The sequence below is a fragment of the Pongo abelii genome, chromosome 11, assembly GCF_028885655.2.
Source record: "Pongo abelii isolate AG06213 chromosome 11, NHGRI_mPonAbe1-v2.0_pri, whole genome shotgun sequence".
In the NCBI taxonomy this organism is placed as follows: Eukaryota; Metazoa; Chordata; class Mammalia; order Primates; family Hominidae; genus Pongo; species Pongo abelii.
Genome location: NC_071996.2, coordinates 89,873,912 through 89,889,786, shown reverse-complemented (window position 1 = coordinate 89,889,786; position 15,875 = coordinate 89,873,912). Strand labels below are relative to the sequence as shown.

At 37.7% G+C, this 15,875-nt stretch overlaps 1 pseudogene; it reads left to right on the top strand.

Annotated features, from left to right (window-relative positions):
• Nucleotides 1-434: 434 nt before the first annotated feature.
• LOC100452525 (inosine-5'-monophosphate dehydrogenase 1-like) lies at nucleotides 435-1,966 on the top strand (annotated as a pseudogene).
• Nucleotides 1,967-15,875: the final 13,909 nt, after the last annotated feature.

Here is a 15,875-nt window from a genome sequence, read left to right as displayed (position 1 = left end):
TCTCCCTCTGCCCCAAGGCCAGCTTCATTGACCAGCTTCAGTGCATGTAGAGGCAGCAGCATGAATGTAAGCCCTAGAAATCCATCTTTCTGGACAGAGGAACCAGGAAAATGGGCCTCTAGGGGCCTCTGTGTGTAAAGACTGTGGAAGGAATTCCCATTTTTATTTTCAGTCTTTTCTTTCATTACTTCATCCCCCGGGTATATCCAATAACACAGAACTGTGCAACTGTGTGGAAGACTTAGACAGAAGACTCCTGGCCAGAGGGACTGAGAAAAGAGGACCCTGACAGACTCTGTGAGAGAAAATTATTAAAAAAAAAAAAGAGAGAGAGAAGCGGGCCTGCCCGGCTCGCAGCGGCAGCACGGCCGCAGCGCGGGGGCAGCAGCAGCAGCAGACGGCTGCGCGCGGATGTCGCATGGTTTCGCGGCAGTATGGCGGACTACCTGATCAGGGGCGGCACCGACTATGTGCCAGATAACTGGCTCCCCGCGCAGCAGCTCTTTGCCAGCGCCGACTGCCTCACCTATGACGACTTCCTGATTCTCCCAGGATTCATAGACTTCATAGCTGATGAAGCAGACCTGACCTCAGCCCTGACCCGGAAGATCAACGCCGAAGACTCTGCTGATTTCCTCCCGGATGGACACTGTGACAGGCCGACATAGCCATTCCTATGGCTCTGATGGGAGGTATTGGTTTCATTCACCACAACTGCACCCCAGAGTTCCAAGCCAAGGAGGTGCAGAAGGTCAAGAAGTTTGAACAGGGCTTCATCACGGACCCAGTGGTGCTGACCCCCTCGCACACTGTGGGTGATGTGCTGGAGGCCAAGATGCGGCATGGCTTCTCTGGCATCCCCATCTCTGAGACGGGCACCATAGGCAGCAAGCTGGTAGGCATCGTCACCTCCAGAGACATCAACTTTCTTGCTGAGAAGGACCACACCACCCTCCTCAGTGAGGTGATGACGCCAAGGATCAAGCTGGTGCTGGCTCCAACAGGCCTGATGTTGAAAGAGGCAAATGAGATCCTGCAGCATAGCAAGAAAGGGAAGCTGTCTTTCGTCAATGATCCGATGAGCTGGTGGCCATGATCGCCTGCACCAACCTGAAGAAGAACTGAGACTACCCTCTGGCCTCCAAGGATTCCCACAAGCAGCTACTGCGCGGGGCAGCTGTGGGCACCCCTGAGGATAACAAATACTGCCTGGACTTGCTCACCCAGGCGGGGGTAGACGTCGTAGTCTTAGACTCGTCCCAAGGGAACTCGGTGTATCAGATTGCCACGGTGCATTACATCAAACAGAAGTACTCCCACCTCCAGGTGACTGGGATGACAGCAGCCCAGGCCAAAAACGTGATTGACGCTGGGGTGGACGGGCTGCGCCTAGGTATGGGCTGTGGCTCCATCTGCATCACCCAGGAAGTGATGGCCTGCGGTGGGCCCCAGGGCACTGCATTGTACAAGGTGGCCGAGTATGCCCTGTGCTTTGGTGTGTCCATCATAGCCGATGGCTGCATCTAGACCGTGGGGCACGTGGTTAAGGCCCTGGCCCTTGGAGCCTCCACGGTGATGATGGGCTCCCTGCTGGCCACCACCACGTAGGACCCCGGCGAGTATTTCTTCTCAGATGGGGTGCGGCTCAAGAAGTACCAGGGCATGGGCTCACTGGATGCCATGGAGAAGAACAGCAGCAGCCAGAAAGGATACGTCAGCGAGGGGAATAAGGTGAAGATCGCGCAAGGTGTCTTGGGCTCCATCCAGGACAAAGGATCCATTCATAAGCTGGTGTCCTACCTCATAGCGGGCATCCAGCCCGGCTGCCAGGATATCGGGCCGCAGCCTATCTGTCCTTCAGTCCATGATGTACTCAGAAGAACTGAAGTTTGAGAAGCAGACCATGTCGGCCCAGATCAAGGGTGGCGTCCGTGGCCTGCACTCTTAGGAGAAGCGGCTGTACTGAGGACAGCGGTGGAGGCCAAGGTGGTGGAAGGGGCGCACCCCAGTGTCCACTTTCAGGCACAGCCTCCCTGCATAACTGAGTGGTCCACAGATTTGCACTATAGGTTCCCCAGCTCCTTTCCAGGGAGAAAGGAGGAGAAGTTCTGAGGGGTCTGCGGCCTCTTGCTAGGCATCGCCTGCAGAGTCAGGACTGCTCCCTGGGCCAGAATGCCCTGGGAACTCCCCAACACACACACACCAGCCCAGCCAGCCAGGCTCTCAGGCCCTGCGCATGCCTCAGGTCTGTCTTGTTGCAGCCTGCTCCAGCCTAGCCCCCACCACAGGGACAAGAGGCCCCTCCTGGCTTCTCCTGTAGGGCACCTCCCTGCCCCCAGCCCCCGAGGAAATGGTGCTCTCCTGGCCCTGCCTCTGGCACTTCCCGGGCCACTACCCCCTCAGCCATGTGGCACTTCTGAGCTCTTGACCTAGGCCAACGGGAAGTCTCTGCCCACTTCCCCGGCCCTGGGCTACCCTTGGGTCCTGCTCCTCCGGCCACTCCCCTGTCCCTGGCCCTGGGGAGGAGGCTTCCCTGATCATGGCCGCCTCCCCATCATTCCTGACTCACCACCGTCCCCAGGTATACCATTCCTGCCCTCTCCTCAGCTGCAGTTGAAGGCTCACTTTGCACAGTTTGGGATCACAATTGTGTAATTGTGTATTAAATAATCGGAATAAATCAAGCAGGTCTCAACACCTCCAAAAAAAATAATAAAAATAAAAAATAAAATAAATAAATAAGAAGTGAAGAAGAAAATTCCCTGGTGTACCCCCAAACTCTGCCTGAATGGAACACATCCAAAGAAGCATAGCAAAAGCTTTAAGAACTGTCTGTGAATCAGCTCCAAAGTCTTACACTAATCCCTGACTGTTTCAGATAACAATAAAGACTTTAAACCCTGAACTGACATTCGAACTAGCACCAGTGGAAGGCAAGATAGAACTCATGGTCTGAACCCAACTGGATTTATTAGTAAACAAAAAAATCTTCAGAAGATTTTAACAAGATGCAGAGTCTCACAACACATTACTCAAAATTTTGAAGATGCAATGCAAAATTGCTCAACATACAAATAATCAAAAAAAAATTGGACCTGTTTTCCACTGAAACAATAATCAACAAATGTCAAATCTAAGATGATCCAGATGTTGGAATAGAGACTTTATTGTAGCTATTATAACCATGCTCCGTGAGGCAAAGGTGAATGCTCTTGAAATTAATGGAAATAAAGACGTTCATAATAGAGCAATAGAAACTATTGGAAAAAGGAAAGGGAAAAATTGGACATTTAAAAAATAAAAAATACAACACAACACTTGAAATTTTAAAATTCCCTAGACAGGTTCAATAAGGAATAGAGATGACAGAGGAAAAAGTCAGTAAACTTAAAAATTGATCAATAAAAATTATCTAGTCTAAATAACAGAGAGAAAAAGATTGAAAATGAAAATGGCCAGAGCCTCTAGGGCCTGTAGATAATATAATAACAAGATTCAAAAAACCTAGTAGTGGTGTCATTGGCATCTATGAAGTAAAGGGAAAAAATGATTGGTGAAGAAAAATATTTGAAGATATAGTGGATGAAAAACTTCCTCCAAGTTCAGTGAAAAACATAAATTTACAGAAAAAATTCAAGAAGTTCAGAAAAATAGTTTAAACCCAAACAAGACTTAAGGGAAATTATAACAAACGGAAACTTGTAACCTTAAGAATGAGGATAAAGCAAAAGAAATGGTTGGGTATCTGAATAAATATAATTTAATATTTTTCTCCTCTCAGTTTATAAAAATATATATGACTTTTGAAAGCAAATTTTATAACATTTCTAGAAAGGTTCCAATGTATGTACATGTAATGGACATGACAGAGCAAGTAGACAGAAAATCAGTAAGGACACAGAAGGCATGAACAACACTATCAACCAACTTGACCTAATTGACATTTGTAGAACACTCTTGCCCACTAGTAGCAGAATGCATATTCTCCTCTAGTGCACATGGAACATTCACCAACATAGACCATAAAACACCTCAACAAATTCAGAAAAAATTAAATTATATTTTGTATATCTTATACATTATATTTTCCAAACATGAGTAACAGAAAAAAATCTGTAAAGCACCTGAATATTTGAAAATTAAATAAACCATGAGTCAAACAAGTAGTAGAGTGGGAACTTGAAAAATATTTTGAAATAAATGAAAACAAAAACTAACTATGTAAGGAATGAAAGACATGTACTCCCACAGACTCCACAGATATTAAAAGACTAATAGTACCAACAACTCTATGTCCATGATTTAAACAGCTTAAATGTGATAGACCACTTCTTTGAAAAATGTAAATTACCAAAACTCACTAAACAGTAAATTGTCTACATCTTCATCTAGTAGAAAATTAAATATTTTATTTAAAAACTTCCAAAAATAAAAACTCTAGTCCCAGATGGTAAATTTTACTAAATATTTAACAAAGAAATAATACTAATTTCACGTAATTTCTTGCAGAAAAGGAAGCTGAGGCTGAGGGGTATATATTTCCCAACTCATTTTATGAAGCCAGGATTACCTTGATACCAAAATCAACAAAAAATTTTACAATAAATGTAAACTACAATGCACTATTTCTCATGAACATAAACAAAAAAGATCCTCAACAATCTGAATCCAGTAATACATTTAAAAGATAATTATAAAATTATCTTTTACTTTATTTAAGTTAAAATTACAATTACATATCTATTAGAATGCCTATAAAAGAAAACACACAAACAAACTGACAATGCCAAGTGCTAGCAGAGATGCAAACCAACAGAAACTCTCATACATAGCTGAAGAGAATGCAAAATGGCACAGCCACTCTAGAAAACAATGCCTTATAAAGTCAAACATACACTTAGCATACAGCTCAATAACCCCACATTTTAGCATTTACCTAAGTGTGATAAAAACCCATATTCACACAAATATGGTAATTTTAAAACAAATGTGTTAGTTTCATCAGAAACTGAAAACAACACAAATGTCCCTCACTTGGGGACTGGATAAATAAATGTGATGCATTCATATAATGAAATACTATTCAGCAATAAGAAGGAATAAAGTATTGATGCATGCAAGAAATAAATGAATCTTAACTCTATTATTCTGAGAAATAAACTTTTTTCCAAAGTTAATATACAGAGTAATTCCATGTATATTTTTTTCTAGAAAAGGCAAAAGAAAATTGCAAGAACTCTACATGAAAAAAGAGCAAATTTATGGTACATAAATTTTTAAAATAAATTTTTAAAATACTCTGTGGGTGTTTGAAAACAATTTGCTTCACCTACTTATTGTTTGTAGTGTTCTATATATGCAGCCTGTCATTGTATGAAAATTATGTCAAAATCTCCCACTACAATTGATAATTTGTCCATTTCAACTTTAATACTATTGATTTTTACTTTATGCATTTTTTCAGGATATTATTTGCTTTTAACATATAGGTATTCAGGATTGCTGTATTTTTTAGTGAATTAGACCATTACTTTTCCTTAAAGTCCTTTTTGTTTCAAAGCCTATTTTGCCTTTCATTAATATTGCAAAATAGTTCTTGGGTTCATCTTTGCCTGCATATGTTTTCACATTTCACTATTTTCATCTTTTCATTATGATCATGTGTAGGTGTATTTCTCATAAACGGCATGTAACTAGATTTAAAAAAAAAAGACAAAACAGGTCTCATTCTGTCACCTGGACTGGAATACAGTGGCATAATCACGGCTCACTGCAACCTCCACCTTCTGGGCTCAAGAAATGCTCCCACCTCAGCATCCTGAATAGCTAGGACTACAGGCATGCGCCACCACACTTGGCTAATTTTTATATTTTTTTGTAGAGATGAGGTCTTACTATATTGCCCAGGCTGGTCTCAAACTCCTGGGTTAAGCAGTCTTCCTGCCTTGGCTGCCCAAAGTGCTGAGATTACAGGCATGGGTCACTGTACCTGGTCACAACTGGATTTTTAAAATTTAATTTGAAATTACCTATCTTTTAAGAGGTAAATTTATCATTAGCATTTATGTTTTTAATACCTCATTTTGTATTTTATTTTATGTCTCCTGGTTTTTATTTACTTAGTTTTTTCAACTCCCAAGTGCTTGGAGTATCTTTTTAAAATTTACTTATTGCTCTTTCCTTTATTAAAACAACTGAGTCTTTTATTAGTTTGTGTTTGTTTTAAATTCTATTGCTCTTCTATAAAGTTTATCCTTAAATATGTTACATGCATTCTTGACCTAACAGAGTGAAAATTTAATCACTATCACTAGCTCCCTCCAGAAAATGAGATTTGAGAAAGATTTAACTCCAGTCATTCATCTCTGATTTTTTCATGCAAGTTGAGCTTTAACTCTAGTCATTTATCTCTGATTTTTTTCATTCAAGTTGAGCTCCATCTTTTTTTTTAAAGCACTCAAAATTAGTCATCACCATTATTTTTATTATTGCTTTTGACATTCGTTGTTTATTTAGATTCATCTACAGGTTAATTCATTTCTTTGCAGAGATGTTAATCCACACTTTAATCAATTTCTTTGATTTTGCATCCTATTCATTGTTCCCTCTCCTTCTTTTTCAAAGTGCATAATTTGATGTTTCCTTTAGATTCTGTGAATAATAATACTAATTACTATTTTCAATTCTAAATTTACTGAATATTTTTAAATTTTATTTCTACTCTGTTATAACAAAATGTTATTTGGTCCTGGGTACCAGAAACGGATGCTGAGCCTCCTAGATGAGAGAAAAGCACTAAGCATCCCAAGTCTTAATACACTGATTTTTCAGCTCTTCATGTCACCTACCCGTTGAAAGGTTTACTGAAAGGCAATTCTCCTGCAAAACCAGAACTACCACCCTCACTCTTAATTCAGTACAAGATGAAAGTTAGAAAAAGGTGTATTTTTTTGGGATGCACATTCATAGCGGAAAGTTTTATTTCTCTTCACACACCCCTCCATGTGGAAGAAATGCAATATTTTCCCTTCCTGCAGACAGGAATAGGCGAAAGAAAGAGGATCACTAAAACAACTTGCAGTTATCAAAACCACTTATTTCCCTCTAAGTCAGGTATGAGTATTTCTCAGCTAAACTTAGCAAAACTCTTTATTTGGCCAGGAAAACCCAAGGTAGAAACAAGAACAGGAAAAATTACAGAATGTGAGTTTCTCACAATTTTCTAAAGACATCAGTTGTCTTTTTGGTAAACCCTCATGAAGTTGTGGGCCACAAACTATGGCAAGAGCTAAAGAGAAAAGGAAGAAGTTAGAACCAGGGGTTCAGATTTCCACATCAAAAAAGGGAAAGACACTCATAGGACCCTGAAGAACCAATTAATGTGTTCCACAAAGCAGCATCCATTTATATGGTTGCAACTCTAGAAGCTAATAGGCTAATCTCTGTCAGAGATACAGGATTGGGTATCTCCAGACTGCAATCAGAGACAATTATTAAAAATAAAATGTGTTTTCCTAATGAGTTGTCTCTTCTCAATAAACCAATAAAACCTAAATAACATTTTGAGATGGTATACAATTACAAATGACTATTTTTGCTTTTGCTGGCACCTAGGTCAATTCCTTGACTTGGGGTTGTGTCTCACAAATTAAGTCAATCTCACAGTTTCACAATGGATTAAGTTTTCAATTTATTGAAGATAACTTTGAAATAACAGTACTCCATACTACTTACTTAGACTGGTGGCAAAGTTTAGCTAGTCCTCCTTTCACAGGTAAACTAAATTTTACAGGTTCTGTATTTGTTGAAGCCCTACTTCCAGTACCCATTTAGATGCTAAAATGCAAAACTTCAGTCATTAAGGTGTATATATTATTTTAACCTCCTTACCAAATAGAATCCCAGGACTTCAGCTTCTACTTGTGACACTGAGTTGAAAATTTCTTCTCATCTCTGTCACTTGAGTAATTTCTTTGTTTGAATTAATTATACATTGTGAAAAATGCTTATATTTATCCCTCATTTCTATGTAGTGTCAAATCAAAATGCCAAATGTTAAAGTTTGACTTTTATCAGTTAATGACACATATCTTCCTAATAGAGGGCGAAACCAGTATATTTAAATAAATTTGTATATCCATATTTAATATTTTATTAATGATCTGAAATAATGGCATCGTGGAAATGTTTTCAAATTTTAGACTCTAAAAATTTTTAAAATCAAATATCTAGAATGGATAATGACATCTTGGTGTTTGATAAAATATGTTGGTTAAAAAAATTTAAATATCACTTGAAAACATATAAACATACACATGCACACACCACACACACACACACACACACACACACTCACACACACTAAATTACAGCTGGCTTCAAGAACACCCTAGTAGTCTCGAAGATTGGGTCCCTCCTCTCCTTGCTAACATTCGTTGAATTTCTTAACTAAAGAAAACAGGAAAATGTCAATAGTAGCTAAAGTCATGTTCTGAACAAGCAGGTTTCAACTCTGGTTATTTCATCACTGGACTCTTCTCAAATAGAGTTGGCAAGAGTAATTCTGAAATCAACCCAGAAAGTCACAGAAGAGCAAATTCAGGTCATCTGACTCATTGAATATTTGTAACTTAAAGAGCATTTAAACCCGTATTTTGAGGGGAGAAAGTTATAAAGTATTGCAAATCAACTGTTACTTTTTTCAATTTTTTAAAAACTTTGAGTTGGAGAGAAGGAAGAGAAAGAAAAGAAAAAAGTTTATTTTTAAATAGAAAACTTTCAAATTGCTGAAAATAATTACCTTTATATAACAAATTGGAAATAAATTCAAAAGAAATGATCATATAATCCATATAAGCTTTACTGTTAAATCAAATATTAAAATCCTATTTCTAAAATAAAAAGTAACATTTTTATTTATTGATTCCTTTTTAGGTATTCCACTTCTGAATGTGAAATATTACATACCCCCAAAAGTCTAAAACTAAAGTGTTAAACATTCAAACTGATTTATCCTTCTTTCTTTGGGTAAAACTTTATTTTTTTAATTTTATTTTTAGAAAATTGTTATTTTAAAATTAATGTTCTAATTATAACTATATTATATAAAATATTATAGTGAAATATTTAATTAATCATTGATATAATGTACCTATTAACATCATGTATTTCCAAAAATGTGGTTAATAGGTACTATTAAATGTTTCTATCTCACACTCAAGATATTGTTGAATATCAGCTCATTACTTCATCTGGGTTATTTTGGGACATAAAAGACAATACAGAGAGGAACAGAGAATGTTCTTCCCTATGTTTGCTGCTCTACACAGCCACTCGTTTTAGGCAGGAGAGATGAGTTTCATTATTGAATTTGCTGCCACTAAAAACATTAGTAGAACAATCAATCCTATTTGTTCATTCTAGTCTTTAAACTCTTTTCCTCATGTTTCTTTTTCCCCTCTTTAACCCTGTGGTCCCCTGATTTCTTGGATGAGTATTTCCTTTTCTTATTTATATCTTTATATTTATATATATTATATATTTATATTTACATTTATATATATTTATATCTGCCCTCTATATATTTTCCTATTCAATTCTTATTTTGAAGGCTAGTTTAATGACCAACACATTGTAGTGTTGTACTAACGATCACTTTTCCGACTGATTCTTCCTCTTCTTTTAAAGAATATCACTTCAACTGAATGTCTGATCACAGACTAAAAGTGCCAATTTAGCTGTAAAGTTGATTAAGTTATTCTTCTTCCCTTCATTACACATATGTATAATTTTTTCTGAAAAAATAAAAATTACATTTTATAGGTTTCTAAATTGAAGTTTCCCAAGAATGATTACAACATTTTTTATTAAAAGTCATTATGTATTCCCCTAAAAGATTACAGGTACATATTAATAATACATTAATGTGAGCTTATTTATTATACTCTTCTGAAGAGATATTTTAAATGTTCTTTATTAACGAATGAATAAGCAACAACCCTGTAATGTGGAAAAAAGAAAACAACCAACTATGGGAATAGTCACGTTTTTCTAGAGAAGTGCCTTTGATAACAATGGAGACCTTTACTGATAACTCATCATATTACAAGCCTTTAGCTGAACACATTACACAAGTTATTGCATTTTGCATTTTGCCATTCCATTCCAAAAATATGGACATTTTTATCAAAATTTATTAGATGACGAAATAGAACCATAGACAGGAAATTTCTCCATTATCACATAGCAATAAATGGAAATTGAAACATTAGTCTGTCTATCACCAAAGACAATGTTATTTCTTGACTGCCAGGGAAGCCACCTATCAGCTGGAAAATAAAGTACTACATTTTTTACATAAAATGAAAAAGAAACAGAAACTATGTGAATCTACATCACCTTGAAAAAGAAAAAAACCAAAATATAAACAAAAATCCCCAGGAATGTTACGGATATTATACATCATTAAATTTTTGGCCAATGACACACATAAATTGTACATGAGACTAAAACTTGAATAACAATTGGAATTCTTCATGAAAATGTAAACGTTTTACTTTAAATGTCTTTCCTATATAATAAAATGATCACATTTACCCTTTTATAACTCGAAAGCAACATTTACTCTTACATTAAACCAGAAAAATTGGAGGGTTTACTAAGTGTTCAGGACTTTCAACTCCAATAAATAACAGGATCCTCTTCATTTCTTGAACATAATTTCAAAATTAGTTATGAGTTTTATATATAATTGTAAAGTATATAGAACTGCTGATCAAATGTTACAGTTCATTTTACATATTGTTATATTTTGATATGCTTTTTTAAGAAAAGTAAGATGCCAACAACTTTACTAGGACATAACTTCAAAAATGTCCATGGGTGTTACATATTAAGAAAGGACTGATTTATTATCACGTAAAATACACAAACTAGCAAGGAAGAACACTTCCTATATATATTTACTTAACCACAATCTAAGGGAGTTCTTATTTGTGCATTATTGAGATTGAAACCATCCAGGGAACCTTAAAGTAACAATAGAAAGAATGGGACTCTTCCTTTAGAGATAATTTTCTCCCACCAGGAAATTAAATGTTTCTCCTGGCAGCCAGTAAAGTACACAGAGGAATGTCAGCTCACACGTATACCTCTTCAAAGCTAATCACAAACTGGGGTTACCCAAGGTTCAGACTAAAGACAGGAGCAGTCTCACCCATACATATTATTAGAGCATGTAAACCAATCTATAAGCAGCAGCTAGAAGACAAGTGTTCATTAGGGTTTTACAAACAATTAATCACAGTAAAGTGGAACTATAACACCTTTATATTATTGAAGGAGAAGAAAGAACTAACATCTGTCCTAAAGATGGCTAAGGTTATATTTTGTGTGTTTAAAGTTGTAATGTATAATATGAAGAGATATATTTTTGTTCATCAAAACATATGTAAATCAGGAAGCTACTAACAGTGCTTCTATAGACAGAAGTGGTTTTATGTAGAGGAAAGAGTGATGGATTTAAAATCAGAGAATCTGTGAGTGAATGCGGCTTCAGTAACTAGTTGCTATGTCAACTTATTAATGTTCTGTAACATATCTAGGCCTCAGTTTCTTCAACTATAAAAATTGAAATAATAGTACCTGGCTTGCAACATTGCTGTGAGGACAGAGCACATGAACACATGTAGATGGCTCTAAAAACATTCTACTACTATACAAAGATAAAGTAGTATTATCATTGTTTCTTTAAGCAGGAAAGATCATCGCTGAAATTTAGCCACATAGAATCTGAGAGGGTACACATAATATTGAAAATGCTGGGGTCTTCTCAGAGCTAACACTGTCAAACTGACATCTCCTTACTCTGAATTCAGTACAATTCTAGGCTGAACTAGCCTTCCCAAGTAGTAAGCAGAATGAGACTGGCACTAGAGAGACATCTAGTGTTTGAAATAACAGAAAAGTGATGTGATGGTTAAAATAAATTTTTTCAAGACTGAAACATTCCATGTTCAAAGAAAGCCATACAAATATTAAATCACCATTACAACAATGTCTCTATGCCATTTTTTTATTTTTTTTGAGATAGAGTTTCGCTCTTGCTCAGGCTGGAGTGCCATGGTGCGATTTCAGCTCACTGCAACCTTCGCCTCCCAGGTTCAAGCTTTTCTCCTTCCTCAGCCTCCAGAGTAGCTGTGATTACAAGCATGTGCCACCATGTCTGGCTAATTTTGTATTTTTAGTAGAGACGGGGTTTCTCCAAGTTGGTCAGGCTGGTCCCGAACTCCCGACATCAGGTGATCTTCCCGCCTCGGCCCCCCAAAGTGCTGAAATTACAGGTGTAAGCCACTGCACCCAGCCTCTCGATGCCATTTTTAATCCTCCAGAAATTAAAAATGTGTTATCTGAATTTTCAAATCACAAACAGACATCTTTAAGAAGAGCCAGAAGTCAAGGAAAGGAACTCCAGAAACTTACTGTTTAAGACATTTATCACTTAACAGGATAGAGCAAAGGCAAGATCAAAGAGGTCTGGAGAGATAAGAAGTACACAGGACACAGATTTTGTTAGGTGGAAATCAGTGAAGAAAGCTAGTTACCTTTTGAATGTGTTTGCTCTTCCTTCTCCAGTTCTTTTAATTGTGATGTTAGGGTGTCAATTTTAGATCTTTCCTACTTTTGCTTGTGGGCACATAGTGCTATAATTTCCCTCTACACACTGCTTTAAATGTGTCTCAGAGATTCTGTTATGTTGTGTTTTTGTTCTCGTTGGTTTCAAAGAGCCTCTTTATTTCTGCCTTCATTTCGCTATTTACCCAGTAGTCATTCAGGAGCAGGTTGTTCAGTTTCCATGTAGTTGTGCAGTTTTAAGTAACTTCTTAATCCTGAGTTCTAATTTGATTGCACTGTGATCTGAGAGATGGTTATGATTTCCGTTCTTTTGCATTTGCTGAGGAGTGTTCTACTTCCAATTATGTGGTCAATCTGAGAATAAGTGTGATGTGGTGCTGAGAAAAATGTATATTCTGTTGATCTGGGGTGGAGATTTCTATAGATGTCTATTAGGTCTTCTTGGTCCAGAGCTGAGTTCAAGTCCTGGATATCCTCATTAATTTTCTGTCTCGTTAATCTAATATTGACAGTGAGGTGTTAAAGTCTCCCACTATTATTGTGTGAGAGTCTAAATCTCTTTGTATGTCTCTAAGAACTTGCTTTATGAATCTGGGTGCTCCTGTATTGGGTGCATATATATTTAAGATAGTTAGCTCTTCTTGTTGCATTGATCCTTTTACCATTATGTAATGGCCGCCTTTGTCTCTTCTGATCTTTGTTTGTCGGCTTAAAGTCTGTTTTATCAGAGACTAGGATTGCAACCCCCTTTTTATTTTCTTTCCATTTTCTTGGTAAATATTCCTCCATCCCTTTATTTTGAGCCTATGTGTCTTCACACATGAGATGGGTCTCTTAAATATAACAGACCAATGGGTCTTGACCCTTTATCCAATTTGCCAATCTGTGTCTTTTAATTGGGGCATTTAGTCCATTTACATTCAAGGTTAATATTGTTATATGTGAATTTGATTCTGTCATTATGATGCTAGCTGGTTATTTTGCCTGTTGATGCAGTTTCTTCAGAGCATTGATGGTCTTTACAACTTGGTATGTTTTTGCAATGGCTGGTACCAGTCGTACCTTTCCATGTTTAGTGCTTCCTTCAGGAGCTCCTGTAAGGCAGGCCTGGTGGTGACAAAATCTCTCAGCATTTGCTTCTCTGGAAAGGACTTTATTTCTCCTTTGCTTATGAAGCTTAGTTTGGCTGAGTATGAAATTCTGGGTTGAAAATTCTTTTCTTTAAGAATGTTGAATATTGGACCCCACTCTCTTCTGGATTGTAGGGTTTCTGCCAAGAGATCCGCTCTTAGTCTGATGGGATTCCCTTTGGGGGTAACCCGACCTTTTTCTCTGGCTGCCCTTAACATTTTTTCCTTTATTTCAACCTTGGTGAATCCGACTATTATGTGTCTTGGGGTTGTCCTTCTCGAGGGGTATCTTTGCAGTGTTCTCTGTATTTCCTGAATTTGAGTGTTGGCCTGTCTTGCTAGGCTGGGGAAGTTCTCCTGGGTAATATCCTGAAGAATGTTTCCAACTTGGTTCCATTCTCCCCGTCACTTTCAGGTATACCAATCAAATGTAGATTTGGTCTTTCCACATAGTCCCATAGTTTCTTGGAGGCTTTGTCCATTTCTTTTCACTCTTTTTTCTCTAACCTTGTCTTCTTGCTTCATTTCATTATGTTGATCCTCAATCTCTGATATCCTTTCTTCCACATGATTGATTCAGCTATTGATATTTGTGTATGCTTCATGAAGTTCTTTGAACCCAATGAGAACAAAGACACAATGTACCAGAATCTCTAGGACACATTTAAAGCAATGTCTAGAGAAAAATTTATAGCACTAAATGCCCACAAGAGAAAGCAGGAAAGATCTAAAATCGACACCCTAACATCACAATTAAAAGAACTAGAGAAGCAAGAGCAAACAAATTCAAAAGCTAGCAAAAGACAAGAAATAACTAAGATCAGAGGAGAAATGAAGGAGATAGAGACATGAAAAACCCCTCAAAAAAAAAAAATCAATTAATCCAGGAGCTGGGTTTTTGAAAAGATCAACAAAATAGACAAACCACTAGCCAGACTAATAAAGAAGAAAACAGAGAAGAATCAAATAGACACAATAAAAAATGATAAAGGGGGCTATCACCACTGACCCCAAAGAAATACAAACTACCATCAGAGAATACTATAAACACCTCTATGCAAATAAACTAGAAAATCTAGGCCTGGCGCGGTGGCTCATGCCTGTAATCCCAGCACTTTGGGAGGCCGAGGCAGGCGGATCATGAGGTCAGGAGATCGAGACCATCCTGGCTAACATGGTGAAACCCCATCTCTACTAAAAAAAAATACAAAAAAAATTAGCCGGGCGTGATGGTGGGCACCTGTAGTCCCAGCTACTCAAGAGGCTGAGGCAGGAGAATGCTGTGAAACCAGGAGGCAGAGCTTGCAGTGAGCTGAGATCGCGCCACTGCACTCCAGCCTGGGTGACAGAGTAAGACTCCGTCTCAAAAAAAAAAAAAAAGAAAGAAGAAAGAAAAAGCAAAAGAAAATCTAGAAGCGATGAATAAATTCCTAGACACATGCACCCTCCCAGACTAAACCAGGAAGAAGGCAAATCCCTGAATACAGCGATAACAACTTCTGAAATTGAGGCGGTAATTAATAGCCTACCAACCAAAATAAGTTCAAAACTGGGTGGATTCACAGCCAAATTCTAACAGAGGTACAAAGAGGAGCTGGTACCATTCCTTCTAAAACTATTCCAAACAACAGAAAAAGAGGGAATCCTCCCTAACGCATTCTATGAGGCCACCATCATCCTGATACCACAATGTGGTGAAGACACAACAAAAAAAAAGGAAATTTCAGGCCAATATCCCTAATGAACATCGATGCAAAAATCCTCAGTAAAATACTAGCAAACTGAATCTAGCAGCACATCAAAAAGGTTACCCGCCACAATCAAGTAGGCTTCATCCCTGGGATGCAAGGCTGGTTCAACATACACAAATCAATAAATGTAACCCATCGCATAAACAGAACCAATGACAAAAACCACATGATTATGTCAACAGATGCAGAAAAGGAATTTAACAAAATTTAACAGCCCTTCATGCTAAAAACTCTCAATAAACTAAATATTGATGGAACGTATCTCAAAATAATAAGAGCTATTTATGACAAACCCACAGCCAATATCATACTGAATGGGCAAAACCCGGAAGCATTCCCTTTGAAAACTGGCACAAGACAA